The 27,125-nt window shown below is 46.1% G+C and overlaps 1 pseudogene; it reads left to right on the top strand.

Moving 5' to 3' along the window:
- The first annotated feature begins 5,747 nt into the window (after positions 1–5,747).
- LOC126093866 (5S ribosomal RNA) lies at positions 5,748–5,866 on the top strand (annotated as a pseudogene).
- Positions 5,867–27,125: the final 21,259 nt, after the last annotated feature.

The following is a 27,125-nucleotide window of genomic DNA, read 5'->3' as shown; positions in this document are numbered from 1 at the left end:
ATATGAATTGTTAATTGAGTAATCTATTGTTCTAGAAGCTTCTGGAACAAAAAGCGTCGTAATTAATATACCTTGTAGATTCAGCGCCAAAAGCGCCACTGGTATTGCGACTTCACTCGCTAACTGTTTGAGACTCCTCGCTATGTATACTGCTGAGCATAAAAAAAAAAAATTAAGCAAGATGATTTCGTTATGCAAACTGTAACTTTAACTATTGTGGAAAATCTCTATGAGGTGTCTACTGAATTGAAAGTACGACAAATAAAAGAGGATGTGTGAAAAGTAACCAAAAGAACTTCAGTCATTCTTGTACAAAGACTTGGGACCTATTTCTTTTTTGATGGGGTTATGCAGGCTTCGCAGCACCTAGATGCTGACAATAGCTTCAGTTAAGTAAAAGCTTTTAAGTCGTCATAAAGTTTCCTCCTAGCTACATACTATAAATATTCCTGCGGCACTGGTAGACACTAATAGGCAATAAATTTGGAATGGTTCAAATGGCTCTGAGCACTATGGAACTTAACAGCTGTGGTCATCAGTCTCCTAGAACTTAGAACTACTTAAACCTAACTAATCTAAGGACATCACACACATCCATGCCCGAGGCAGGATTCGAACCTGCGACCGTAGCAGTCCCGCGGTTCCGGACTGCGCGCCTAGAACCGCGAGACCACCGCGGCCGGCAATAAATTTGGACAAGTGTCCTTCGCCACAGTGTTAAGGGGAACTTTATAAGTAACAGTGAAAGGTAACATGCGTTCTTGGCAGTAATCCGCAATTCATATACAACGTAGACAGTCCCCAGTAGGGACGCAGTAGCGGCATTTGTCGAACAGTAGAGTGAAGATCCATCATGTAGCGAAGGTCAATGGCGACCAATGGTCGGGTTTGCATCATCGTGTTACCCTCAGAAGGCTTCATGGAAGTTACTCGATGTGTACTCCTGAGTCAAAGTGATATCGTGAGGACACGGAATCAATTCCAATTTACAGGTAGCGTTGAGGACATGCACCGCACAGCACGTCCACTTTCGACAGGTGCACAGGATGATCGATATCTACGACTGGCGTCCGGCCATCCTGATTTAGGTTTTCCGTGATTTCCCTAAATCGCTTCAGGCAAATGACAGGGTGGTTCCTTTGAAACAGCACGGCCGACTTCCTTTCCCATCCTTCCCTAATCCGATGAGACCGATGACCTCGCTGTTTGGTCTCTTCCACCAAATCAACTCAACCTCTACGGCTGTTGTGTCAAAAGAACTATGGAATGAGTGCTCCATAATTGAATTCGACGTTTGAAGAGGCTACAAGATGTCATGTCTCGCACAAAACTGTTGGGAGACGACTGTATGACTCGAATCACCATGCCTGACGACCATAGCGAGCACCTCTTAGTACACCAGAACACCATAGGTTCCGTTGCAGATAGACAAGAAATCATGCAGAATAGACGCCCCAGTATTGGCATCGGCTGTTGTTTACAGAGGAAACTCGGACCTGTTTGCATCCTGGTTATCGCAGACAACGTGTTTGGAGACAACCCAGTAGCACTAAATGCCTACAACACTATCTCCCACTTGTGCTACAAGTTGGTTGCGGAATGATGTTCTGGGACGATGTGACCACCGTATACGTCTCGCGGTTGTTTAGGCCAATCTCATTGCTCAACGGTACAGGGACAAGATTCTGCAAGCATTAGCAGGACTGTATTGCCAAAAACTTTGGTTACAGTTTCATTTTGATGGGTAATAATCCGCATGTTACTCATACTGCTCTCGTGAACATGTTCCTTCAGCATGCCAGCATCATCAGAATGGAGTGAGCTGCCTATTCGCCGGACATGGACCCAATCGAAATGTCTGGGTTCGATTGAAAAAAGCTGTTTTGCACGTCGACAAAGACCGTGTAATCTGCACGACGCAGAATCGCCATTGAAGAGGGTGATGTTTTGGACCAGGACTGGTTCGATGATCTCATAGAAAGTATGCCACGACGGGTTCAAGCCTGCAACCGGGCAACGAGACATTCCATCACGTACTGACGTTGTTCGGAAGTGCTGTGATAAACCTCCCATGGGAAGCGGACAGTTGTGTCGTTACACTAATGTTTTTTTATTTTATTTTGTTATTTCGCGAATTGGACACATTGCCTCAGAGGCAGTTTTTGTTGTTTGTGCCATGAATTTAGAAATGAAAGGTTATGAAAAACTTTTGGTAGTGTTTATAATATAATGTAAATGAATGGATAAAGAAACCTACTCACCAAGCAGTGGCAGGGGATCATACACACAGAAGGGTTTAACTTTTATAAGCTTTCGGAGCCAGTGGCTTCTTTTTCTGGCAGAAGAGTTGAAGGGGAAGGAAGAGGAGTGAAGGAAAAGGAGTGGAGAGGTTTAGGGAAAGGGGTACAGTTGAGGAAAGTCACCCAGAACTCCGAGTGAGGGTAGACATACCGGACGGGATGACAAGAAAAGACTGCTTGTTGGGGACTACACCGGACGAGATTTGAAAACTTGAGAGCTTGAAGATAGAAGATGGCTCTGAGCACTATGGGACTTAACATCTATGGTCATCAGTCCCCTAGAACTTAGAACTACTTAAACCTAACTAACCTAAGGACAGCACACAACACCCAGCCATCACGAGGCAGAGAAAATCCCTGACCCCGCCGGGAATCGAACCCGGGAACCCGGGCGTGGGAAGCGAGAACGCTACCGCACGACCACGAGATGCGGGCGAAGATAGAAGACAAGGTTATATGCAAGACAGGTTGGTTGGTTGGTTTGGGGGATGAAAGGGACCAGACAAGACAGAGATTACTACTAAAACATCGTGCACGAGTTAATAAGAGTGAAACGCTAAGTGCATTGTATGTAACAGAGGTGAGAGGGGGGACGGCGAAAAATAGACAAGTCAGAAAGTGAGCAATGTAGAAAACTAAAATGGAGAGACGAAAGGAGTAGTTACTGTTAATAAATGCTGTTATGGAAGGAATTAACGTAAATTAAGGCCACGTGGGTTGCGAGAACCAAGGACATGTTGTATGGCTAGTTCCCACCTGCGGAGTTCTGAGAAAGTGATGTCTGGGGGAAGAATCCAGATGGAGCATGTGGTGAAACACGCACAGAGGTCATGACCCTCATGTTGTACGGCATGCTCTGCAGCAGGATATTGTGTATTGCCTGTATACGCCATCTTCCTATGCCCATTCATCCTGACTGATAATTGGGTGGTAGTCATTTCGATGTAAAAGGCTGAACAGTATTTACGTAACAGCTGGTATATGACATTTGTCGTTTCACAGGTGGCTTTCTCTTTGATAGTATATGTTTTTCCAGTTACAGGGCTGGAACAGGTGGTGGTAGGAGGGTGCATAGGGCAAGTCTTGCAGCGGGGACGGCCACAGGGGTAGGAGCCATACGATAGGAAGATGGGCGCAGAAGGAGCATAGGGTCTGACACCTATTCTAGGTGTGGTGAGCAAAATCTCAGATAGTATGGATCACATTTCAGGGCATGATTTTTTGAAGTCATGACCTTGTCGAAGTAGCTGATTGATACATTCAAGACCAGGATAATACTGGCTGAGAAATGGCGTGCTCCGGAATCAGCAGTACGGGGATTGGATGTGATGGCCCGGGAACTCTGCTTTTGAACTGGGCTGTTGGGATAATTACATCCAGTGAAGGCAGAAGTGAGAGTGGTGGTGTATTGTTGTAAAGAGTCTGCATGCGAACAAATACGTTTGCCTCGAATGCCAAGACTATATGGGAGGGAACGTGTGACATGGAAAGCAATACATCACCACTCTCACTTCAGCCTTCACTGGACGTATTATCCCAACGGCCAACCCCTCTTCCCTCCCCTTCAACTCTTCTGCCAGAAGGAACCACTGGCTCCGAAACCTTGCTAACCTTTAAATCCTGTTGTGTGTGTTTTGTTCTCCTCCCGCAACTTGGTGAGTAAATTTTTTATCTGTCCATTTACATTAGATTATCAATGATTGATTATTTTTGTTAGTATTTGTATTTTTATGCAGTATTGCCGAACACATTCTCAGATGACTGCCTCATAGCTTCCATGTGACACATGCTTATATTTTACATTGTTAGTATTGTAGTATGCAGTGTTGTCCGCTGCGCCACAATTTCTTACAAACTTTCTGTTTTATGGGATTAGCATCTGACAGCGCGAGGTCAGACTTTTTTCTTTGTTTGACCCTTTGTTTATGTCACTATTTCTTTTTCTGTTCTCTGGTGAGAAACAATGAACGTTCATACTTGTCGAATTGTTGGTCGTAGTGACAAATCCTGTTAATAGATTATTTGCTGACTCGCTGTAAGTTGTGTGGGATACGCGTTTGTACGCAAGTTTCAGCTGTCGAAATGTACCTCCCCTGCGTGGGATGGTCGTAAACAACACAGCCCCCTCCATCAATGTCGTCCCTTGTTACTCTACGACGTCGGCGGAGGTAAAAGCCAATTTACTTGGTGGGCCCTCTGTAGTGAAACAGTTTTAATTAAGCATATGAAAATAGGATTTCTTAACAACGAAGTTTATGAACTGTTCGCTTTTCTCAAAGATAAAAGTGTGCCGTGACGACAGTAATGACAACAATGTGAATAACTGGCGGTGAATGCGGATTGCGGTGGCACCTGGGAACCACCTCATATCTTAAAAGCTGAGAATCTGACCCACATTCATGACTACCAACCAGCTCAGACATCCTATTGCTTACTTTGATTTAAAGAAGGCATCGCAATGACGGAGCTTCGACGGAAACCATTTCAGTCGTCACGGTAGTACCTAAACTCGACAGCTGGAGGTTAGTGATGTGTAGCTTTCTTCGATGAACCTTGTTGCTTAGTACGGCACATGTATGTCGCGTCAGGCTCGAAACGTTGAAGAAAAGCTCTCTGCTACCACTTTTCCGAAAAGTCAGCGCAATGGTCTCCGTGTTGTACACTGGTGAATTATTTCAAGCTATGTTTAGTATTGTTAGTCCATGTGAAACCCGATGTTGATTGCTTTGGCTAAGAACCAATATTTATAAGTGATGTTCACAGTATGTGACGAATGTCTTCCGGAAGCGGGGGTGGAGGGGGGGGTGGGGGGGAGTGAGAAGACTTGCAGAGCTCTTTCATAGCACCAAAATTCTATGGATATCATGCCAACTCAACATCTTAGAGACCACCTAGATCGTCGTATTTACTGTGCGAATCCTTCTGCCAGCGCTTTTCCGTAATGAATGCAAACAACTCAGCACAGGGTAACTCTGTAAAGGATGAACCCGAAGTGAATAAACTTTCGGAGATTGTCGAGAGATGTTTTCTGAGTATTTTGGTACAAGAAACCCATCGTATCTATTCGTTAGTTATGGAGTAATTGCATTTTGTTTTATTTCTTACTCACAAGTATCTCCGTATCTGCACTCCACTAAAAATAGCTTAACAACAATGAAACATCGACGTTATGCGCCGTGTGTCTTGTTTGGAAACAAACATGTTCCATTCACTCACACAGCACTTGCTGTTGACAACGGTGATGCGGTAGGCTACAACCCTGTATCAGTACCTTCTCAACCAGCGCTTCCCTTTCAGGCCCCTCATGTCTTATACCTGCCGTCAGGTTTCTGCACAAGTTGTAAGTAGCCCTTCGCTTCCAGTATGTCACCCAGATACCTTCAGGATTTCAAAGAGAGTATTCCAAGTCGGCAATGTCAAAAGCTTTCTCTAAGTCTATAAATGTTAGCCAACAGCCATACCGCAGTGGTAACACCGGTTCCCGTCAGATCACCGAAGTTAAGCGCTGTCGCGCTTGGCTAGCACTCGGATGGGTCACCGTTCAGGTCTGCTGAGCACTGTTCGCAAGGGGGGTGCACTCAGCCCTTGTAAGACAGATTGAGGAGCCACTTGACTGAGGAGTCGCCGCTCCGGTCGCGAAAGCTGACAACGGCTGGAGAGCGGCGTGTTGACCACATGCCCCTTCACATCCGCAACCAGTGTGGCCTTCCGCTGAGTATGACACGGCGGTCGTTCGGTACCATTGGGCCTTCCGGGGCCTGTTGCCTCCGTATCTGAGTGGCCAGTGCCACGGAATACCAACCGAAGGGCTCGGATTCGATTTCCTACAGGGTCGGAAATTTTCTGTGGTCGGTGACTGGGTGTTGTGTTGTACTCATCACCAATTCATCATTATCGACACGCAAGTCGCTGAAGTGGCTTCAAGTAAAACGACTTGCGCCAGACGACCGAACTCTCCGTAAAGGGACTCCTGGCCAAATATGCCGTACGCGCGCGCACATACACACACGATAGAAAGTGTTCAGACACCTGTTAGTGGACAGGGATATGGGTTGTTTCCACATTTCGCCTTTATCACGGCTTTAATTCTTCTGAGGACACATCCAGTGCGGTATATGAACTTGTGTAGAGGAACGACAGCTGATTATCACTCAAGAGCCGAAACCGGATAAGATTGTGCTCTCGGACGCTGGGATCAGGAGTGGACTCGACGTTTGAACTCATCCCAGAGGTGTTCCCTTGGGTTCATGTTTGGATTCTGGACGGGCCGTACCATCTCAGGAATGCTATTGTCTACAGAGTGTTGCCTCGCAGATGCCGCGTTATAAGAGGGTGCATTGCCCTACTATTACACAGAGTCATCGTCTCCGAACTTCTCCTCTACTGTACGCAGTACATAATGCTGTCAAATGAGTTCATACCCTTTCGAATTTAGCGCCATTCATCATCCAAATCACTCGTTTGCTGTCATCCACTGTGCAGTGGCGTTCTTCTTTACACCACTTCATGCTCATCTCAGCATTGACTGTGGAAATGTGTGGCTTATGAGCAGCTGCTCGACCGTTGTACCCTGTTCTTTTTAACTCCCTGTCCACAGTCATCTTGTTCTATATGATTACTCTCTAATCCACAATTAAGTGCCTGGCAGAGGGTTCATCGTACCACCTTCAGGCTATTTCCCTACCGCTCCTCTCTGGAATCGTGCTGTGATTTATCTGATTTTGTTACGATGATCATTTCTCCCTAAGAAAGCGCGCGCCACCAAAATATTTTTGCAATCGGAGGAGAAGTTGGTGATTGAAATTTCACGAGTAGATCTTGCCGCAACAAAAAAGGCATTTCTTTTAATGATTGCCACCCGCATCTACATATCATTTCCTTGGCATTGTCTTCCCTATTTCGCGATAATACAAAATGAGCTGCCCCTCTCTGAAATTTTTCGATGTTTTCCGTCGGTCCCATCTGTCACGGATCTTACAACGCACAGGAATACTCCAGAAGAGAATGGACCAGCGTGGTGTAAGCAATCCCTTTAGTAGACCTGTTGGACTTTCTGAGTCTTCAATCAATACAGTACATCGCAGTCTTTGATTTGCTTTTGTCACAACATTATCGATGAGATCGTTCAAATTTTGCGTTATTCGTAATTGTAATCCCTAAGTATTTAGTTGAATTTACAGCCTTTGGATTTGTGTGATTTACTATGTAACCGAAATTTAACGGACTTCTTTTAGTACTCATGTAGATGACTTCACACTTTTCATTATTTAGACTCGGTTGCCACTTTTCGTATTTGTCGACAATAAGCAAAGTCTTTTGTGAAAAATTTGAGATGAGCGGAGATTACAATAAACTTTCTACTTTACTTAGCTTTTCGTGTTGGGTCCAGTTGTTCTTGTCTATGGGTCTATGGGTCTAATTATTGAAGCTGAAATTCTCACATTTTAGGTCCTCATGGTTGAATTGATCTAAATAAATTTGAAAATTCTTGTTGCAGAATTTTTGTTGTTACGTTAATACATTTTGTCACATTGTGGTATATCATACAGTTTTTTGAATTTTCACATTAACAAAGCCGAAATAACATTTTTTCGCCGAAAATAATAAAATACGTCCGATCACATCAGAGGCATGCTCACTACTACTTCACTCTGCAGTAATAACCATGTTCCAAAGGGTCTGCAATTTTTCTTGACAAATGAATTTCTATTAATTTCTTTTACTATTTCGTAAGTAATAAATTGCGTAATTAATAACAGAGATTTTAAGTGTGCTAAGTAATTCGTAATTTCAAATGTTTCTAAAAAAATAATTTTAACTGTGCATTCAGAGCTAGTACTTACTTATCGATTCTAACATAAAAATAAAGTAATTCCTTTTCATAAATTTTAGCTTCAATAATGACAGTGTGTATAAAATTATATGAAAGTTTTCAGAAAAGCTGCTGAGATAATACTGACCTGCCAAAAATTCGAAAAATAATACTGGTATCGACAACTAATGGTGAGGAAAAGTAACGCTAGAAGTGGTTGTCCCTTTACAGGCTCAATAACACATACTCTCCACCTTAAGCCGTAAAGTGTCCTGTTAAATAAAAATCTGGAATATACGTACAGACAGTGTAGAATTTACGAAAGGGAAGTTAAAGTTCAGAACAGGCCAACATCGAAACGCTTTTCCCGTGCCTTAACCGTGAAATATGTCTGTCACCTACCTGTTACAAGTCGAAAGAGAGAGTTAGTTAGAGAGAGATTTACGTGTGTATTACAAACTCCTTCTCTCGAGAATTTCTCTCCTCCATACCTCCTTTGTCTTACTAGAGATGACGTGTCACTGATCTCATTTGTACCAAGATTGCAGCACACCCGAGGTGCCTACTTTCTTCCACCGCCCTGAGTGGAATGCGTAAGTTGTAATAAATGTTCACCAACCTGCAGTCTTCTATAGTTGTTGTCCCCTGCACAGAAAATAGCATTTAGGTCGTGAATCCGTTGTTTTGAGGCTGTAATAAACTCTTAGAGAGGAACTAATACTTTATAAATAATTAAATCTTCAATTAGTTTCATTACAAGGGAGGCCACTCACATTTTTTTTACCAGAACTGGGAAAAGTGCGCAGTTTAAATCCACTCTATGAATGACAAATAATCATCAGTCTTCACACTTTCATTGAAAATAAACCAATTAATGAACAGCGTATTTGCCGGCCGAAGTGGCTGAGCGGTTCTAGGCGCTACAGTCTGGAACCGCGCGACCGCTACAGTCGCAGGTTCGAATCCTGCCTCGGGCATGTATGTGTGTGATGTCCTTAGGTTAGCTAGGTTTAAGCAGTTGTAAGTTCTAGGGGACTGATGACCTCAGCAGTTAAGTCCCATAGTGCTCAGAGCCATTTGAACCATTTGAACAGCGTATTTGCGTAGTTACTATCAAATTGTTTTCAATTACATGTTCATATAATCAGAGATTGCTAATTAAGTGCTTAACCGATACCGACCAAGGCAGACTACATGCCTGTCTTTCGAGACTGCCGAACCGGCTCTGGTCCTACAACCGAACCACATCGCCCGCCATGCAAGTCAGGCGCGATCCGAAGATCTTCGAAGTGCTCCGCCTTCCTTTACGTTTAGCTATGGTTTATTACCCCGCTGGTAATTAACACTTTTGAAATAATGGAATGATAGCTTGCTGTTGAGAGACGGTTCTATACGAAATGCAAGTAAATTCGCTGTTTCGTTTTCCTAATACTGATATCAGAAATTTAGCATTTTGGCTCGCTACTTGCGAACGCAGCAGCCAGTCGCGGAGGGGACCACAATTCAGGAGGTCTTTCTCACGAACCCGTACCGAAAAAACCATTTCACCCTCGGTACCTCTCATCACATTTCGTCATCTCAACACTGCTGCCTTCTCAACTGCTCTAAGAGGAGCTTTTTGTAGCTGAATATGATGGCCGCAAAGCCAGAAATGTTAGACAATCTGCCTATCGCCTTAGTTACCTTCGGACGTAAGTGGAGATGAAAACACTTTGGAACATTATAATACAATTTAATATCGATCTTCTCACGCTCAGATGACAGTTTCATTGCATTGCTGTCAGATAGTACACCGTCAGTGTATCAGGCATTTGCACGGTGTGCGTGACTACGAGTGAGTGCGCTGTTTTGTAAGCGGGCGGTATCTTTAGCTGGCGCTCAGAACATTTCCAGGGTTCGCTCGTTTAGAGAGAGGTGGCTTTCCGCCAAGGCGTGCCGGGCGCCCCTCCTAATCACGTGGGGCCTGGCTTCTATTCCCAGACAGGGCAGCCTGGAGTAAATTTTCGACGGCTGGCTCAGACCACTGCAAGAATTTCCGAACAAATAGGAAAAAATGTAGCGACAGCGTATAAACGTCTAAAGACACCTCTTGGGGACAAAACCCTTTGGATCTCACTTCGTGGATTGCTTTCTTTGACAAATTCGTAGTGGCTGTTGGATTCAGGTTTCAGTGCCAGTTACTTTTCTGTATTCAGATAGTGTTAAACACCCGCGAAAATGTGATTGAAACGATGGTGGAGCACCAGTGGCCAGTGTGACGTTCACCATTCGTCGCCCGATCTTTCGAAGGAGTTTGGATGATCATTAGTAATAATTTTTCTAAAGGATTATTTGCTGTGAAGCCGGCAAAAGATGCTCGGTAACTGTTGGTCCAATGAATGAGCGAACCGTATGTTTATTCGTATGTTCGTCAAACCTCATATGCTCAGAAGGAAAGAGAAGGGTAAGGACAACATTCCGTAATCAACCATTACAAACGAGGCGCAAACTCGAATTGGACGTGTTCTCAAAAGAAACGTGGCTGTGGCTTTTCGTGGGAACAATCCTGGAATTCTCCTTGGTAATAAACGCAGACAAGGATATCCGGACGGGAATATGATTCCTGCTCCTCCGGAATGCGAATACAATCCGTTAATAGCGCTCCACCTCTCAGCCCTGAATAAAGTTCGACGGGTTCTCGGTTTCTTACGTTAAAGGACGAGATCCTTGTTGAGGAATATTCTTGATACGGCGGAATAACTTAGTTTATATATCTACACAATCATTTGATCCTTAAACTAAGAATGGGACCAAATGATTCTCCTTTAACTAGGCCCTCGGCATCACAGAGCATTATGCATATTTACCGGTGAGAAGTTGAAAGACTTGAGAGGAAGCTCTTTGCGACATTCGCCCTATGTACACTGAACAGCCAAATAAACAGGTACATCTGCCTAATATCGTGTAGAGCCCCCACGAACACGCAGAAGTGCCGCAACACGACGTGGCATGTACTGAAGTAGTGCTGGAGTAAAATGACACCACGAATCCTGAAGGGCTGTCCATAAATCCGCAAGAGTATCAGGGGTCGAGATCTCTTCTTAACAGCACGTTGCAAGGCATCCCAGACATGCGCAATAATGTTGATGCCTGGGGAGTTTGGTGGGCAGCGGAGGTGTTTAAACTCAGAAGAGTCTTCCTGGGACCACTCGGTAGCAATTCTGGACATGTGGGGTGTCGAAGTCCGTCCAAATGCACAATGGACATAATGGATGCAGGTGATCAGACAGGACACTTACGTATGTGTCATTTTCCAGAATCGTATCTAGACGTATCAATGGCCCTGTATCACTCAAACTGCACACGCCCTACACCATTACAGAGCCTCCCGCAGCTCTAACAGTCCCCTGCTGACATGCAGGGTCCATGGATTCATGAAGTTGTCTCCATACTCGTACGCGTCCATCCGCTCGACACAATTTGAAACGAGACTCGTCCGACCAGGCAACATGTTTCCAGTCATCAACAATCCAATCTCTGTGTTGACGGGTACACGAGAGGGCCTTCGGCTCCGAAAGCCCATATCGATGATGTTTCGATGAATGGTTCGCACGCTGACAATTGTTTATGGCCCGGCTTTGAAATCTGCAGCAATCTGCCAAAGGGTTGCAGGTCTGTCACATTGAACAATTCTCTTTAGTCGTCGTTGGTCCCGTTGTTGTAGGATCTTTTTCCGGCCGCAGCGATGTCGGCGATTTAATGTTTTACGGCATTCCTGACACTCATGGTGCACTCGTGAAATGGTCGTACGGGAAAATCCTCACTTCATCTCTACCTCTGAGATGATTTGTGTGGTGTCACCGCCAGACACCACACTTGCTAGGTGGTAGCTTTTAAATCGGCCGCGGTCCGCTAGTATACGACGGACCCGCGTGTCGCCACTGTCAGTGATGGCAGACCGAGCGCCGCCACACGGCAGGTCTAGAGAGACGTACTAGCACTCGCCCCAGTTGTACAGCCGACTTTGCTAGAGATGGAACTGACACATAGCGCTCTCATTTGCCGAGACGATAGTTAGCATAGCCTTCAGCTACGTCAATTGCTACGACCTAGCAAGGCGCCATTACCAGTATAGATATTGAGATAGTACTTATGTAGCAACAAGAGAGATGTACACCAGTTGTGGATTAAAGTTAAGTATTATATCAACTACGTACTTTATTTGCTACTATTAATTCCCTTAACTGTTACAGACCTCACGCCACTCAGCGTGTAATTAAACGCGTGCATTTCGGCCTACTATAGCAACACAGTGTTGGCTCTTCTGCCAACACTTCAATTTGTCCCATTGCTCGTGCGCCGACTGTAACACCACGTTCGGACTCACTTAAATATTGATGACCTGTCACTGTAGCAGCAGTAACCGATCCAACAACTGCGCCACACTTGTCTTACATAGGCGTGCCGATCGCAGCGCTGTATTCTGACTGTTTACACATCCGTGTGTTTGAATATGCAGGCCTATACCAGTTTGTTTGTCACTTCAGTGTAAATTCAACCGTTCCTGGCAACTGTGCAGTTTAATCGGACGGTATTATTATTTTGCAGTCATAGTTACCTTCGCTGCATATATCAGCGCCGTGCTGTTGTGTTCTCTGCGGTGATCAGAGATCTGCCAGCTGCGTGTTTGGTCTGAGATGTTGGTTTTGTATGGCGCTCTTCGATTTATTGTCACAGAGAAACGTCGTTAAGAGATGCTATTCCGTTCTAACGTCACTTGCACCGCGTTTTCGCTATAGTTGCTTGAGACAGGGATCTTCAATGTTCCACTACTCTGTCTACGTGCTTCTAATGTACCACGATTATATGGAAGCCTTAGACAAAATAATATCTTGACTGTGATTCAAACACCTCATTTGCGGAATTTGCTTTTTGTAATTTGTAAATTACAGCTACTGCTTGCACTACTGCAGCTCTGGAAATATTCTAATCTACCAATGCATGTATGGTCACTGAGTCGATCATCATTATCAACATATCTTAAAGTTATGATCGCCGGCAAATTGTCGGTTCTCACGTACCTGTTGCATCCTTCATAACAAACACAAAACGTCACGGAACTTCTAGAACAATGACATCTAGTGTCCACAGAGAGCACATGGAAAAACTGCCTCTCCCAGACACGGCCATGAAATATATACGAGGAGCGTTCAGTAAGTAATGCAACAGATTTTTTTCTGGAAACAGGTTAATTTTGTTCAGGATTCCAATACACCAATTTATTTCCTACTCTTTTGGCTACAAAACCCAAGTTTTCAACATAATCTTCGTTCAGTGCGACGGCATTACGCCATCTTGCTGGGAGCGCCACCCTCGGGCTGTGTTGTCCTTAGCGTAAGTTAGTTTAAGTTAGATTAAATAGTATGTAAGTGTAGAGACCGATGACCTCAGCAGTTTGGTCCCATAGGAACTCACCACAAATTTCCAAAAATTCTACCGTTTTTCTAAAGCTCATCACAGTTAAAATAAGACTTCGTATCACACAATCAAAATCACTGCGTCGCATACGCTTTCACTGGCCTGTTAAATTTCGGAATAACCTGTAGCTACTCAATTGCTGTTCCAGTCACTCGTAGCAGTGCCTGGAAAGCCATTTGTACTGTAAAAATACTTACTGACGCAATAAAGTTAGCATTTCACCAGAGCGGTCAGATACATCTCTGTCCATATTGAAGGACCCAGAGCGATTCTCTAGCGCGAAAACGCCAACGCCAACACCAGCGCTACCCTCCGCGTCGATGAGTAATCACGTCGTTATTCATTTTATAAACAAATGAAAAAATAGCATGTAAGAGAGGAGATTACATTTAAAATATGGTTAACCTCAGCATTTACAATCCCGTGGGCTTTCTGATACCGGAGTGGTATTACTAAGCTGAAATTGTTCTAGGAGGTACTACAAACCTATCATTTCCCTGCGCAGCTGGTACTCCCTCTGTATCTGGCCACGTCAACTAGCGCGCCTTCACACTACAGATGACAAATAAATAAAAAAATAAAATAAAATATTGGTTATTGTATATGTATGATAGTGATTGGTTGTAATTAATATTTGCTTATCTGGAACGTGGACGTTTAATTATTTGGTATCAGACGCTTGACAATGGCTTTTAGGTAAATGCAATGTTATTCGTAGTTGACCGTGAAATAAGAATCAAATAATCGGACTTCGTATTTAAATCGATACAAAAAACTGCTGCGGTAGGTGCGGACTGAAAATCTCAATATTAGATTAATATACCAATAAAGTGGATATATTTATAAGGTGCTATGTAACGTAGTTGCTACGTCACAAGGCGATAGCAGCGTCACCTGGCGAGGAAGGACTGCTAGTGAGATATGCACGGTGCATGTAGTATCAGTGAACGTGCTGTCTGTGTGTAGAATGTGGAAGGTGCGCGATCTATCAAGGTACATTGACGGTCAAGGAGTATGGTGCACTGGTTGCAAACCGCGTACATTCCTTTATGACGATCCTGTTTCCCGAAGGCAGTGGAACTTTTCAACAAGATAATGCGATATGTCACAAGGTTAAGGATGTGGTTCAAATGGTTCAAATGGCTCTGAGCACTATGGGACATAACATCTATGGTCATCAGTCCCCTAGAACTTAGAACTACTTAAACCTAACTAACCTAAGGACATCACACAACACCCAGTGTCAAGGATGTCATGGAGTGGTTGGAGAAACAGAGTGGCAAGTTACAATTGACGTGCTGGCTTCCCAACTGGCCAGATCTGAACCCGATCGAATACATCTGGGATCTGATTGAACGTGGCGTCAGAGCTCATCGCCCCCCCTCCCCGGAATTTACGGGAATTAGGTGTTTTGCGTGTGCAGATGTGATGCTAACTGCCAGCTCATTGCTTACATGCCACGGAGCGTCGCCGCTGTTATCCGTGCCAAATGTAGACGTCCCAGCTGTTAGGTAGGTGGTCATAATATTCTGGCTGATCAGTCAGGTCCTGAGGCCAGTACTGTAGTACTACACTCGTAGGGAAAGTTGTGACTGCAATTAAGACGATACTCGACGGTTGCTAGACAGGAGCTACTCTAGTGGGGCAGATCTTAGTGAGGCTGGCACTCTCCAAGGACACAGGCACAGATGGGTTGCAAAAACTGATCGTGGGCAAACAAAATTAAGACTTAACCATGAGAGGTCATGAGTTCTGCTACTTCTCGCGTTCTTGTCTTGTGGCTACGAGAAGAAGTCTGTTGCCTTGTCCCGCGACCGTATACGCTGCTGTTGTACGTGTCATACTTCGCTCAAGTAATATCATAAGGAAACAAGTACCGAACAGACGTCTACCGATAACACGATTCATTTGGCAACAGGTCGGTTCGTCTCGCAGCTGCAGCCTGCACAGTTCGCTCGTGTTCGACAGTGCAGTTCTTGCTGCTACTTCGCTGCAGTATTGTAGGATCTCAAAGGTTAGCGACCGTCTGGTGAAGCAAATATGGTACTTGGCCGGAAGCTTCCCCGATTTTTGTCGATCTATGCTGACTGAGATCAACTGCGTGGCGCAACGGTGGAGGAAGCAAGCAGAAAAAGTGGACGCCTGCGTAAAGAAACGTATACTCTATCATTCTGCACTGCTTAAGGATTACCTATGTCCAGTCTCGAAAGAAGGATATAGGATAAAAAACAACAAAACGATAACAAGGATAATGGAATGTAGTCGAGGGAATTAGATTAGCAACGGGGCCCTTAAAATTCCGCTATTTGGACAGCTACGTAACTGATGATGGCCGAAGAAGAGATGATGTAAAATGTTGACAGCAATGGCAAGGAAATCGTTCCTGACGAAGGGAAACTTGTTGACGTCGAATATAGTGGTAAGTGTTAGGAAGTCTTTTCTGAAGGTATTTGTATGGAGTGTAGCCATGTATGGAAGTGAAACATGGACGACAAACAGTTAAGACAGGAAGAGACTAGAAGCTTTTGAAACTCGGTGCTATAGAAGAACGCTTGGTGCTATATAGAATGCTGAAGATTAGATGGGCAGAACGCGTAACTAAAGAGGAGGTACTGAACAGAAATGAGGAAAAAATGGCTCTGAGCACTTTGCGACTTAACTTCTGAGGTCATCAGTTGCCTAGAACTTAGAACTAATGAAACCTAACTAACCTAAGGACATCACACACATCCATGCCCGAGGCAGGATTCGAACCTGCGACAGTAGCGGTCGCGTGTTTCAGAAATGAGGAGAAAAGAAATTTGTACGACAATTTGAAGGGATCGCTTGATAGGACACAGGACACAGGACACATTCTCTATTTAAACTTCTTTATTTAAATGAGTGTGTCTGTACTTGCAGAATAGCTGAGAAGATGAAACTTCTACGTTATTTCATTCTGAAACAGCTGAGTAAAACTGAACGTACTGAGCCTACTTTCTCTTTACTTTTACTTATCATGTCACCACTGACCCACAATATTCTAGCGCAACGCAATTTGACTGCTCAAAAAAAATTACAACCTGACTTCAAATAATTAATTCAAAAGAATGGCCCTGACTAAAAAGAAATCTTAACAGTAACCTATACATTTCATTAAGCACTTACCTCACAAAAATCTACATTACGCTAACTACTGCAAGCGTCAATACTGCCAGCTAAATAAAACATTCTAACTACTAAAGCCACTAAATACTAATAGGCATGTGATTAGCTAAAAAAAGATTTGGTTGCAAACCAAATAATGTATTTTTTACCTTAATAATGTGACATCCAGTTCAAACACGAATATAAATTGTCATTGACATCCAGTACAATGACGTACAATCATGAATTATTTTCAATCTCCAAGTCGGATACTTCCCGATCGTTAGCCTACGCCAACACTTCAGATCTCTACCCTCCATCAATGCTAACTTCTCACATTTAACATCCATCACTGCTGGCTGTTCACCTCCAACTACCCAACAGAACTTCCATCACTGCTGGCGACTAACTTCCAACGGCCCAACACTACTGGCGATTGACTTCCGCCGGCCGGGGTGGCCGAGCGGTTCTAGGCGCTACAGTCTGGAACCGCGCGACCGCTACGGTCGCAGGTTCGAATCCTGCCTCGGGCATGGATGTGTGTGGTGTCCTTAGGTTAGCTAGGTTTAAGCAGTTCTAAGTTCTAGGGGACTGATGACCTCAGAAGTTAAGTCCCATAGTGCTCAGAGCCATTTGATTGACTTCCGAGTCCTACCAGCCACAGAGTCTTTTACAAAGAAAGCGCAGTCAGAGATCCAATGCAAAGCGCTACACAGCGCTGCCAACACAGAAGCAGCCCATTTACAAGATAACAAGGTTCAAAAATTGTTCAAATGGCTCTAAGCGCTATGGGACTTAACATCTGTGGTCATCAGTCCCCTAGAACTTAGAACTACTTAAACCTAACTATCCTAAGGACATCACACACATCCATGCCCGATGCAGGATTCGGTCACGCGGTTCCAGACTGAAGCGCCTAGAACCGCACGGCCACACCGGCCGGTCCAAGGATCACCAATTAATGTGAGACGGAAATGGGGGGGGGGGATGTTTAAATCGTAGGCGGAGCGTAAGAGATGAATAGAATAAGCAGGTTCAGAAGGATATTTCGGAGATGAAGAGGTTTGCACCGAGTAAAGTAGCGTGGAGAGCTGCTTGAATCCAGTTTTCTGACTGAACAACAACATCAGGCATTTGTTGTTATTCCAGCGTGAATGCAACTCCCACACGCTAAGGCATCCAAAGCATCACAAGTCTTAATTTTCTTTGTTAATCACTGTGCTACTAGTTCAACCCAGATAATTCTTGAATCAAATCTTACCGGACAGTCGTTTTCTGCGAGGTCAGTCGTGCCCATATGGACGTGCCAGTCGAATGCGCGTATAAGAGCGAACCACAGCAATATGCAGGGTTGGTCTATGTTAAATGCACCGATAATTAGTGGGTTTGTTTGAGGGTTTGTTTCATTATCGCTGGACCGTGCCGGTGGAGTGGCAGCAACGAGGCAGCGACATAAACCTCCATAATCGTATGAGACTGTGCGCGGAGAGGAGAATCTGACGCCGTAGCAACTCACGCGGGGAACACACGTATACCACGTTGTTGGCATCCGTGTCGACGTCACGATCAACGGAGCGTAGCGACTTTACCCTGCTAGTGGGTGCTGCGCAAGTTTGTGGGACTGCGCTGCTGTTAAATTGAGAGCTCCATTACAGAGCTGTTCACCGTTCTGCTAGTGAGAGCTGGCTCGCGCTCACGCACTGAGCGACGTGGCATAGTGGGCAGCACTCTGGACGGCGGTTCAAATCAGCGACAGACCATCCTAATTTATGCTTTCCATGATTTCCCTAAATCGCTAGAGGGAAGTTCGGGGAAGATTCCTTTGAAAGGGCGCGGCCAATAATCTTCCTCATCCTTGACTCGTTCTGAGCTTGCGTACCGTCTCTAATGACCTCGATGTCGACAGAACGTTAAACCCTTGTTTATCTTCCTACCCTCTTTCGCGCTGTCACCACAGTAGGAGCAACTGGTTGGTTCACGGCGACTAATCATAGGGAAAAGGGGGGGGGGGGCTGGAGGGAGAAATCTGAAGAATGTAGAATAACTTGTCTATTCTGTGGCGCTAACTTTGGTTTTACGGAGATGTATCGCTTCGCGATGGCTAATTGATGTCTTTAGTGTCAGATTTATTTTTTACGACTATTGTATTGATGAAAAATGACAGTAAAATGAAACTTTCATTTCTTTTAATTTTTCACGCTAAGAACCTGGCCACATAATGACGAAAAGGAAATTTCTCACGATTGACGCAGCCTTATTATGAATATCATTTTCGGACGAAGTTTAAATTGACCTCAATTTGTATTTTGTAACCAGTTTATTTACGCGTTAAACATAAAAGCACTGGACGTCAATGAATACTAATTATTTTGGTTTTCACTAAACCATGAATGTCTGATGCCACTTTCTGAGCGCAAATAATTCAAAGACAAGCCTTTAATGTGAAGTCTGTCAGTGAGCCTGTCAGTGTGTATATTTAGTTCTCTTCTTGATAAATAAAAGCTGCTTGGACAAGTTTGTAAGTCCAGACATCGATGTAATGGTTGGCGCAAACTGGTAAAGGTGGAAAATTATGTTCAGTACAATTTCTATACAAGTCTACGAGACATATTTCACTATCAAACGTTCCACGCAACTGCTTCTCTATACTGACATGTAAATTGTTTTTGCATGGTCCTTAAGCTGAGTTGAGTTCGTAGTTAATGGTTGGTGACACAGCATCATTGTTACAGGTAGTCTGTGAAAACTAGTTCATAGATGTTGGCCACTGATGGAATCGTGTATAAGATTGAAGTTAACCCCCTCAGCCTCAGGTAAGGCCCGAAGTTGGTTTACTGAATCACTGAAACTAGTAGCCATGTAATAAAGAACTTCATCAGGACAGTTGTAGGTGCCCCATTTTATTACGTGTTGTAAACTAGATCCCTGGTAACCCATCGAGGATAGATGGACAGCATCTGGGCATGAATTCCTTGAATGGGGATAATTGAAACCAACAGCTGTATTGTAATCAAACGTTGTTTGTTAAAAACATGATACGGCCAAAGACGAAGATTTAAAGCGTCGAAACTGATCGCATGTTTCGAATAAACGACGTTGGATTACAACGCAGGTGCTGGTTTTAATTATCATTATTCGGATACTTGTTAGAAATTGATATTGGTGTGTTTGAACTTCGCTGTGAACTTCCTAATCCGACCATCACGTTCCTTGACATCGCTATACACTGAGGCGCCAAAGAAACTGGTATAAGCATGCGTACTCAGACAGAAGATACGTAAACAGGCAGAATACGGCGCTGCGGTCGGCAACGCCTATGTAAGACGACAAGTGTCTGGCGCAGCTGTTAGATCGGTTACTGCTACTACAATGGCGGGTTATTGAGATTTGAGTTAGTTTGAACGTGGTGTTATAGTCGGCGAACGTGCGATGGGATACAGCATCTCCGAGGTAGGGACGAAGTGGGGATTTTCCCGTACGACCATTTCACGAAAGTACCGTGAACGTCAGGAATCTGATAGAGCATCAAATCTCCGACATCACTGTGGCCAGAAAAAGATCCTGGAAGAGCGGGACCAAAGACGACTGACGATAATCGTTCAACGTGACAGAAGTGTAACCCTTCCGCAAATTGCTGAAGATTTCAAAGCTGTGCCATCAACAAGTGTCAGCGTGCGAACCATGCAACGAAACATAATCGAGATGGGCTTTCGGAGCCGAAGGCCCACTCGCATACCCTTGATGACAGCACGACACAAAGCTTTACGCTTCGCCTAGGTCGTTCAACACCGACACTGGACTGTTGATGACTCGAAACATGTTGCCTAGTCAAACGAGTCTCCTTTCAAATTGTATTGAGCGGATGGACATGTATGGGTATGGAGACAACCCCATGAGTCCATATACCCAGCATGTCAGCAGGGGACTGTCAAGGTGGTGGATGCTCTGTAATGATGTGGGTCGTGTGCAGTTGGTGTGATATGGGACCACTGATACATCTAGATACGACTCTGACAGGTGACACGTGCATAAGCATTCTGTCTGATCACCTGCATCCATTTGTGGTGTCACCGTCAGACACCACACTTGCTAGGTGGTAGCCTTTAAATCGGCCGCGGTCCATTAGTATACGTCGGACCCACGTGTCGCCACTATCAGTGATTGCAGACCGAGCGCCGTCACACGGCAGGTCTAGAGAGACTTCCTAGCACTCGCCCCAGTTGTACAACCGACTTTGCTAGCGATGGTTCACTGACAAAATACGCTCTCATTTGCCGAGACGACAGTTAGCATAGCCTTAAGCTACGTCATTTGCTACGACCTAGCAAGGTGCCAGTACCAGTTACTATTGATACTGTAATCATGTACCATCAAGAGCGACGCTCATCATTAATGGATTAAAGTTAAGTATTCCACCAGCTACGTCCGTTTTTCTAAATTCTAATTTCCTTGTCCTGTTCCAGACCTCACGCCAGCCTGCGTGAGCTAAAACGCGTGCCTTTCGGCTTCCTCTAGTAACCCGGGGTTGGCTCTCCTGCCAACCCACAACTTTGGCGACGAGGCAAAACCGCGTTCTTATCGATATTGCCCTGATTTACTTGTGTAACGGCTTCGCCACAATCTCCAGATGTACTGTCCGAATTTTATAGCTTAGAGAATCAGCAGACGCAGGCCTTACTGGATGCCCTTGGACAGCTCATCCAGGGTCGCCGGGCAATGCAAAACGATACAGCAGCCGCCGCTCCACCGTTAACGCAGCCACAACACGCTGTTGCACCAACTTTTCGTCCTTTTGATGCTGCACTGGAAAGCTGGACGGAGTGGTCACACCAATTTGGATTCCATCTCGCCGCCTACAGAATTCAAGGTAACGAGCAGCAGCCTTTTTTGTTCTCATCCGTCGGGGTGACCACGTACCGAGTGATAGTCAAACTATTTCCCCAATGCGACGTAGCAACTCTGTCTTACGAAGAAATTTTGTCTGCATTAGATGCATATTTCAAAGAATCAGTCAATGTTGTTGCAGAAAGGTATACCTTCTTTCGTACAAAACGTACGGCAGGTCAGACTAATCGGGAGTGGGTTGCAACCTTGCAAGGCCTTACTAGGGATTGTGTTTTTGAGTGTCAATGTGTACTCCCTTATTCAGATACTATGGTACATGATGCAATTGCACTGAACGTTTTTGATGTTCGTATAAGGGAACAGATTTTGAAAGTAGTCCACCCCTCCCTTCAACAAGTGATGGACATATTGGATCGGCAGGACACACTTGACTTTGCTCAGGAATCATTTGAAACTTCGCCACCCGTGTGTCAGGTTAACCGACCCACTGGGCGAACTGCACGGAACAGTAAATAGCCCTCGCGCCTGGCCGCGCTGCTGCCGCCAGGTTCTCAGCCACGTGTACCGCACCGACAAGCAAATGCAGTGCTAAAATCATGCCCGTGGTGTGCTACTAGACATTCCCGTGAGAATTGCCCGTCACGCAAATCTATTTGCTTTTACTGTAATAAAAAAGGACATGTTCAAAGTGCTTGCCAGAAAAAGCTCAGATCGGAAACTCATAATCATTCCAGGCCCTTTGCTTCGCGCTGGACTCGGAATCAAACCAAGGGTACTCAGGCCCGCGAAACTTCGCCCATGGAAATTCATATAGTCCATTCCACTCCGCCCAGTGCCACTCTCTTTAACAGTGACTGTGTTCGTCCCACAAATAGTGTGCGTCGACATGGCCGGAACTCCCGTCAAGTCGCAAGTGATTTTGTACCAGTGTCAGTTCTCGTTGCACGAGACAGTCGCTCTTGTCGTCAGCAGGACAATAAACTTTTTGTGGACTTGGACATTAACGGCAAAGTGACACCATTCCAGCTCGATACCGGGGCTGCAGTTTCACTGATCAATCAAGACACTTACAAACTGCTGGGCACACCTCCGTTGCGTACCGCAACTGTTAAGTTAACTAGCTATTCAGGTGAAGACATTCCTGTGTTAAGACAGTGCAGCCTTCTTGCAACATACAAGTGACAAACAAAACTTGTGTCATTTTACTTCCTTCGTTCTTCTTCTGCAGTGAACTTGTTTGATTTCGATTTATTTCAGTTGTTTAACTTGTCTATAGTAAATCAGGTCCTATCAGTGAACCAGACTGTGCCTTCAGACAGTGTTTCTCGTCTCTGTGAAGAATTTGCAGACATTTTTGCACCGGACCTCGGAAGCGCTAAGAACTACACTCCTGGAAATTGAAATAAGAACACCGTGAATTCATTGTCCCAGGAAGGGGAAACTTTATTGACACATTCCTGGGGTCAGATACATCACATGATCACACTGACAGAACCACAGGCACATAGACACAGGCAACAGAGCATGCACAATGTCGGCACTAGTACAGTGTATATCCACCTTTCGCAGCAATGCAGGCTGCTATTCTCCCATGGAGACGATCTTAGAGATGCTGGATGTAGTCCTGTGGAACGGCTTGCCATGCCATTTCCACCTGGCGCCTCAGTTGGACCAGCGTTCGTGCTGGACGTGCAGACCGCGTGAGACGACGCTTCATCCAGTCCCAAACATGCTCAATGGGGGACAGATCCGGAGATCTTGCTGGCCAGGGTAGTTGACTTACACCTTCTAGAGCACGTTGGGTGGCACGGGATACATGCTGACGTGCATTGTCCTGTTGGAACAGCAAGTTCCCTTGCCGGTCTAGGAATGGTAGAACGATGGGTTCGATGACGGTTTGGATGTACCGTGCACTATTCAGTGTGCCCTCGACGATCACCAGTGGTGTACGGCCAGTGTAGGAGATCGCTCCCCACACCATGATGCCGGGTGTTGGCCCTGTGTGCCTCGGTCGTATGCAGTCCTGATTGTGGCGCTCACCTGCACGGTGCCAAACACGCATACGACCATCATTGGCACCAAGGCAGAAGCGACTCTCATCGCTGAAGACGACACGTCTCCATTCGTCCCTCCATTCACGCCTGTCGCGACACCACTGGAGGCGGGCTGCACGATGTTGGGGCGTGAGCGGAAGACGGCCTAACGGTGTGCGGGACCGTAGCCCAGCTTCATGGAGACGGTTGCGAATGGTCCTCGCCGATACCCCAGGAGCAACAGTGTCCCTAATTTGCTGGGAAGTGGCGGTGCGGTCCCCTGCGGCACTGCGTAGGATCCTACGGTCTTGGCGTGCATCCGTGCGTCGCTGCGGTCCGGTCCCAGGTCGACGGGCACGTGCACCTTCCGCCGACCACTGGCGACAACATCGATGTACTGTGGAGACCTCACGCCCCACGTGTTGAGCAATTCGGCGGTACGTCCACCCGGCCTCCCGCACGCCCACTATACGCCCTCGCTCAAAGTCCGTCAACTGCACATACGGTTCACGTCCACACTGTCGCGGCATGCTACCAGTGTTAAAGACTGCGATGGAGCTCCGTATGCCACGGCAAACTGGCTGACACTGACGGCGGCGGTGCACAAATGCTGCGCAGCTAGCGCCATTCGACGGCCAACACCGCGGTTCCTGGTGTGTCCGCTGTGCCGTGCGTGTGATCATTGATTGTACAGCCCTCTCGCAGTGTCTGGAGCAAGTATGGTGGGTCTGACACACCTGTGTCAATGTGTTCTTTTTTCCATTTCCAGGAGTGTATTAAGCACATTTGGAACTGAAAGTAAACGCGCAACCGAAATTTTTCGGAGCACGCAATGTTCCCCACGCATTGCGTGATGAGGTCGCAAAAACATTACACGATTTGGAATCACAAGGTGTAAATGAACGTGTGCAGGCTTCTCTCTGGGCATCACCCTTAGTAATTTTGCCAAAACCTTCCGGAAAATTGAGACTTTGTGTGGACTTCAAGGCAACAGTGAATCCACAACTAGTGATTGCAACTTTTCCTTTACCCCGCCTGGAAGATCTTTTTGACAAACTGTGCCCGGGTAAATATTTTTCGAAGTTGCACCTAGCGGATGCGTACTTGCAAATACCGCTGGACGAAGAATCCCAGCGCGTTTTGGTGGTTAATACGCATCTTGGTTTGTATCGATTCAAACGACTACCATTCGGGTGTGCATCCGCCCCTGCATTGTTTCAGCAATATCTACAAACTGTTTGTGCGTCGGTCTCTACTGCAGCAAACTATCTGGACGATATTGTGATCTCTGGAAAGACGGAAGAAGAACATTTAGCCAATCTCAGAACATTATTTCAGGTCTTGCGACAACATGGTCTTCGCTTGCGGAAGGACAAATGTGTGTTTTTTGCTCGTGACTTGCCCTACCTGGGACATGTACTCAATGCCCAAGGCATCCCAGTCCCGAGCACCTCCGTGCCATACAAGACTTGCCTTCGCCGCAGACTTTGAAGCAGCTACAGAGTGTGCTGGGAAAAATTAACTATTATCACCGATATGTTCCACATGCCTCTTCCATTTCAGCTCCGCTTCATCGCTTACGCCGTAAAGGTGTTCCGTTCGTCTGGACGACGGAATGCGAACGCACCTTTCGCCAGTTGAAATCGGCGTTGCTTTCCAATACTTGCCTTACGCCATTCGATCCCCAGAAGCCCCTTTTGTTGATGGTGGATGCATCGGATTTCGGGATCGGTGCTGTACCTGCGCACAAAGATGGATGGCACGATCGCCCTATTGCCTTTGCGTCCAAATTGCGCTCGTCTGCGCAACGAAATTGTTCACAGATCGAGAAAGAAGCATTGGCTCTCCTATTTGGTGTTACAAAGTTTCATGATTTCTTGTATGGCCGTCACTTTACCGTCCTCACAGACCACAAACCTTTGACATCGCTTTTTCATCCGACCAAGCATGTACCTCCACGTACAGCGCAGAAATTCATTCGCTGGTCTATTTTCCTCTCGCAGTACCGCTACGATATCTTGTATCGGTCCACTGCTAAGCACGGAAACGCCGATGCATTGTCCCGTTTGCCTGTTGCTGAGGGTAGAGTATTCAATTCCTCCGAACTTGCTTGCATGTTCATTGATTCGGAAACCGATGACGTGGTCGAATCGTTTCCGATTGATTTTCGTCGTGTAGCTACAGCCACAGCTGCCGACCCTGTCCTTACTACCGTTCTGCGTTTTGTTGCTACGCAATGGCCCTTGTCAAAGTCACGGATCGGGGATCCGTTGGTTCGCTGATTTTTTGCTCACCAGGAGAGACTTTTTGTACGGCGTGGTGTTTTGCTGTTGCGTTCTGATAATGATCAGTCCAGGGTCGTGGTACCACGTTCGTTAGAGTCCTCTGTCTTACAGCTTCTCCACCAAGGACACTGGGGTATAGTGAGAACGAAACAACTTGCTCGTCAGCACCGTACTTGGTTCGGAATCGATGCCGCGATTACGAATATGCGCTCTTCTTGCATGGTGAGTGCCGAACAACAATCAGCACCACCGCGGAAATTCTTTGCATGGCCAAAATCCACTTCCCCTTGACAATGCTTACACATCGATTTTGCTGGTCCATTCTGGAATGCTCGATGGTTGGTTGTCGTAGATTCATTCAGTAATTTTCCTTTTGTTGTCCGGATGTCTTCCACGACGTCATCTGCCACCATCCAAGCGTTATCTGCCATCTTTTGCATTGAAGGTCTTCCACAGACTATTGTTTTCGACAATGGCCCACAATTCATGTCCGCAGAATTTCAGTCATTCCGCAAGGCCAATGGTTTTCATCATCTGCCGTCCGCGCCGTTTTTGCCACAGTCAAACGGTGCCGCTGAACGATTGGTCAGGGCTTTCAAGTCACAGATGTTGAAGGTGAAAGAGTCGCATTCTCGGGAGGACGTGTTATTGCTCTTTTTGTCCTCGTGTCGCACTCAGCCCCGAGATGGTCGCTCGCCGGCTGAGTTGCTCCACGGTCGCCCTCATCGAACCTTGATGTCTTTGCTACATCCGCCGCGTCAGGTTCCTGTGCAGCGGTAGACACCTGCTTTTGCCCCAGGCGACGTTGTCTACTACCGCCACTATCGAGGTTCACGGCGTTGGCTCGAAGGGCGCATTCTTCGCTGCCTCGGCCGCGCTATGTATCTGGTTTTGGGGGCCTCTGGTGAGGTGCGTCGGCATCTCAATCAGCTGCGCCTCTGTCGTCGCACGGGATCTGCCGCTCCCCGTCTTCTTTCAGCGACGGTGCCGTCCGGTCAGCGCCCTGGGGACCCATCTACTGGCTCGCCTCAGCCCCAGGTGTTACCGACGGTGCCCTCCATTTTGCCCCATGGCGACGCGCCGCCTCCGCCGCCGCCGCCTGTTCTCCCGCCGGCGACGCCCGCAGTGGACACTTCGCTGCAACCGCCGGGCGCCTCCCTGGGTCACGCGCTGCCGATCGCTTCCCGTGACCAGTTGTCCTCCGACATGGAACTCTTGCCCGCTCCGGACCACATGTCGTCTTCGTCCGTCGGGTGCCCCGGCCCGA

Source organism: Schistocerca cancellata, chromosome 7, assembly GCF_023864275.1.
Source record: "Schistocerca cancellata isolate TAMUIC-IGC-003103 chromosome 7, iqSchCanc2.1, whole genome shotgun sequence".
NCBI classification, from domain to species: Eukaryota; Metazoa; Arthropoda; class Insecta; order Orthoptera; family Acrididae; genus Schistocerca; species Schistocerca cancellata.
Note: the sequence above shows the minus strand (reverse complement) of the source record. Positions and strands in the feature narration are given on the sequence as shown.